Genomic DNA, 4,695 nt, shown 5'->3' on the forward strand with positions numbered 1-4,695 from the left:
CTATGTTTGTTTGCTATTGAGTTGTTTGAGTTTCTTATATATTCTGGTTACTAATCTCTTCCCAGATGTACAGCTTTAAAATATTTTCTTTCATTCTGTATATTATCTCTTCACTCTTAATTGTTTCCTTTCCTGTGCTGTGTACATGTGTACATGCTATTGTATGTATCTGTTTTTGATTTCTGCCTGTGTTTTAGAGTCATATCCCAAAAATTCTTACACAGTCCAGTGTTGTAAAGCATTTTCCCTCTTTTATTTTTCTACTAGTTTCATAGTTGTAAATCTTAAATTTAAGTCTTTACTACTTTTTGACTTTTAAAAAAATATTATAAAGTTATAATAACTAAAATAGAATGGTATTAATATTAGCATAAAAACAGACTAATAGAAAAATGGGATGCAATGGAGAATAAATCCATGCATCTATAGGCAACTGATTTTTCACAAATGTACCAAGAATGCGCATTAGGAAAAGGACCATATCTTCAATAAATGGTGGTGGGAAAATTAGAATCTACATGCAGAAGAATTAAATTATGCCTTATCTTTCACCATATACAAAAATAAACTCAAAATGGATTAGAGGCTTATTTTATATTTTTTGAAAGGTGTCTCAAAAAGATATGACTTCAGAGTCCAAAGAGTTAACATATAAGTAGAAAGCAGCAATGCTTAAGACGATATATAGTTTTGAGAACTGTGGGAAGTAGGAATAAGACCCTCATCAGGGCTTTCTGATTCAAATATTTTGAATAATGCTATGTTGGTTGAAAATACCAAATCTGCATAATTTCCTTTAGTATCTTCTTTATTTGTAAAATATTACCAACAGACTTTTGTACTTTCACATCCCTAATTATTGCAGATAAATCTAGAATTTATTCATTAACAAGGTGATGGCTAGATGGAAATTGTAACCTAACTTATATAAGTGGCTTTCCCTTTGGAAATAATATTTTCTTTTGCAGTGACCAAGCATCTGTGTTCAGAACCAAAACTTGATTTAGAGTGAGAGACAAAAAGACACATTTTTTTTCAGTCACAAACTGCATTTGTAGATCTGACTTCTCCAGTGAAAGCATATATATTCACAGACACACACACACACACACACACACACACACACACACATGCACACATACCCCCAAACTTTTGAATTGCTAGTACATTTCTGTTTGGGGAAAATTACATGAGTCACATGAGTCTGATTCAAAAATTGAACTTGTTTGTTACCAATCTGGTACCAATCTTGTCAGATAAATAAAAGTTTGCTACCACCATTTCTCTCTGGGACAGGGTTGTTTGTATATGTGTGTGCACATGCATATGTGTGTGTTTGTATAGGATGAGAGAGATGGAGAGAAAAAACAAAGGAAAGAATGAAGGAAGATAGCTGGTGCCATAAAAAGTTAAAGTGAATTTGGAAATAAGTGATGTAAACATTTGGTGATAGAAGAGAATTGGATTATAATAACAGCATAATCTTTCTGACTTTTGACTTCACCCTTGTGTTTTTACCTGGTAAGTAAACAGAAACATTTTGTGGAAGTGAATGGAAATAGTTTAACTGTTTTGGAGCACAGAGACAAGCATTGGTGATAATGGACAGACTTTTCAAGTTGATTAAAAATAACAGAAAAGTATTGATCAGTCGTCAATTAGTTTAATAACAACTCCCTTCAGTATTTTCATTTCCTAGTAAATAAATATGTTATACTTAACTGTAAAAAGTTATCTACAAAATGTTCCTATGTTGGCCATTGCCAGGCCATTGCAGCCATTGCCAGTGCATTGCAGCCATTGCCTTGCTAAGCTATGGTATGGCCATGTGCTCTTTGAACTATGACCAGGCCTTGTTTCCTGGCTTTGGCCTCCTTCCCTATCTTGGGGAGGTAAATCTCCTCTTTCTCTCTCTCTAATTTACTTTCTAAATAAACTATATTTTCTAATCTAAAAACAGTTTCTATATTAATTTAAAAATTCTAATGACATTGAGACTCTCATTAAGTTATTCTACATTCTAAGTAACCATTGAACTAACTTATTTGTGTGATTTGATAAATAAGAGCTAATCCATGACAAATATAACACAAAAAAACCTTACAACAGTTCAGATGAAGAGTTTTAGGTAACACACAGAGATCAGAAGGACAGAATTCTATTAGAATGCTGTGCCCCATTGTAACAGCCACAAAGCATGTGAATGGAAAGACTTGCAAGAGGAAAACTGGAAGTTAGGAAGACAATTGATTTCCTCCAGGTATATTCCCAATAGTGGAATTCGTTGGTCACAAAGAAGGCCAATTTCTAGTTCTTTCAGAAATCGCCATACTGTCTTCCAGTGAGGTTGCACTAGTTTGTATTCCCACCAGCAGTGTAGAAGTGTTCCTTTTTCTCTGAATCCTCACCAGCATCTATTGTTGTTTGCTTTATTAACGATGGCCATTTTTACTGAGATTAGGTGGTACCTCAATGTGGTTTTGATTTGCATTTCTCTGATGATGAGTGAGGCTGAGTACTTTTTCAAGTGTCCGTTGGTTGCCCCTATATCTTCTTCTGAGAAGTGTCTATTCATGTCTTTTGCCCACTTTTTTATGGGGCTGTTTGTTTTTTTCCTTTTGGCGCATTTGAGTTCCTTGCAGATCCTCAATGTTAGGTCTTTGTCAGATATACAGTTGGCAAATATTTTTTCCCATTCTGAGGGCTGTCTCCCTGTTCTCTTGATGGTTTCTTTTGAACAGAGTATCATATGTTCTCACTCATAAGCAGAACTTGAATAATTATAATACTATAATTGAAAGGGATTGGCAGTAGTTGAAAACTGTCAGGGGAGGGGGTGGAATTGGCAGTTGAGGGAAACTGCTAGCGGAGGGAGGGGCATACCTCATCAACAAGAGTACCTACATAATCAACATTTGTATACTTAACCGTGAATTGTATCCCACATCTTTATAATAAAAAATTTTTTTTGAATAAAAAAAGGAAGACTATTGTATAGTTGAAGAAATGCTGCCCACACAGAAAAACTAGAGGAATTACAGATTGCTTAGTCTAGAAGCATAACTCATTGAAAAATCAAAATGCACACCTGAGCAATGAGGTTGTGAGTTTGTTTTGTCTTTATTTCCTTACTTTTTTCTATTCTTACTGAGAAAAAGTAAAATAAAACGAAATAAGTGATATTTAGAGAAACATATTTGGCTCTAAGTATTATATGTAATACTTAATACAGCATCATTTTTAAAGAATCCTGTAAAAACCTCATTTTAGAGAATTTTGCATGGTAAGATCAAATTCCAAACTTGTATCATTCCCTCAGCCCTGCCATATAAAGCATCTTGAAAAGAGCATATTCCGAGTGCTCTGGGCTTAATATTAAAAGAGGTCAATCAGTACATTCAAAAACCTTAATGGATTGCAACTCTAGTTTAAACTTGTTTTTAACTGAATTTTTCTAGAAACAAAGTTTTGAAATGAGTGGCTTTTTTGAACCGGGGATGGGGAGGAGGTGTTTTATGCTATGGAATCCTACTGGGGACTCCTGAAAGAGCTTGTAACTAATGACTTGTAAGGTGTGCAAATAAAGAGTTAAATTTTCCAAAGTTTAAGGTCTGGTTAGTTGAGAGAACACTGGTGTCTTTAATGAAAGAAAAAAGTGAGTAAGAGTAGAAAATGGAATATTTCTTTTTCTAATTTAAAGAAAATAAGTTCAAAATTACCTATATTACACTCAACAAGACAGCAAAATATAAAAGTAAAATTATTCTTCAGTCAGAAAAATCTAGTGTAAGTTCACAGCTAGTGATAAAAATTTTAGTTACTTTCCTTGATTAAGTGTTGCATTTCTAAAAGTATGTGAGCTTAAAGGAAAGAAAATATAAAGAGAATAAGTTGTTGCTTTAACATACATATGGAAGCTGGGCACTGTGGCTCAAGCCTGTAATCCCAGCACTTTGGGAGGCCGAGATGAGGGGATTACCTGAGTCCACAGGTTCGAGAACAGCCTGGACAGCTTGTCAGACCTCATCTCTACAATAAATCAAAAAAATTAGCCGGACGTGGCAGCACATGCCTGTAGCTCTGGCTACTTGGAAGACTGAGGTGGAAGGATCGCCTTAGCCCAGCAGGTTGACGCTGGGGTAGCTGTGAGTGTGTTACTGCACTCCAGCATGGGTGACGGGGTGAGACTCCAACTAAAAATATATATATACATATATGCACATCCATATACACAAAGTATACATAAATGAATAAAGGAAAGTAGAAAAAGACAGTAAAACAAAACACGCCATGAAAAGATAATTTTCACAACAAAAAAGTGGTCAACTCTATCACATAAATTGTAATCATTATAAACTGTAACTGACTGTCACCCCCAGTCTGAACCAGAAACAGATTGATCAATTTGAATTGACCTTTTGTATTCATGTATAATTTGGTAGCTCTGTAAAAACTATTTTACTTTGGAAAAATATAACGTATTAAGTGTACCTTCTCTACTGTACCAAAGCATTTTTACATGCTTACAAATTTCACACGCCCCATCACACTACATTGAAATTATGTGGCTTCCTTAGTAGAGGTTAGTAATAACCGCATTAAAATCTTGCACATACCTCCCCACCCAAGATACCAGATATGCTCTTAAGAAGATTTCCTAAGTGTGCATCTTAGTAAACACCAAGTTAATTGTAT

This window comes from Carlito syrichta, unplaced genomic scaffold, assembly GCF_000164805.1.
Source record: "Carlito syrichta isolate Samal-C Ts95f unplaced genomic scaffold, Tarsius_syrichta-2.0.1 Scaffold308797, whole genome shotgun sequence".
In the NCBI taxonomy this organism is placed as follows: Eukaryota; Metazoa; Chordata; class Mammalia; order Primates; family Tarsiidae; genus Carlito; species Carlito syrichta.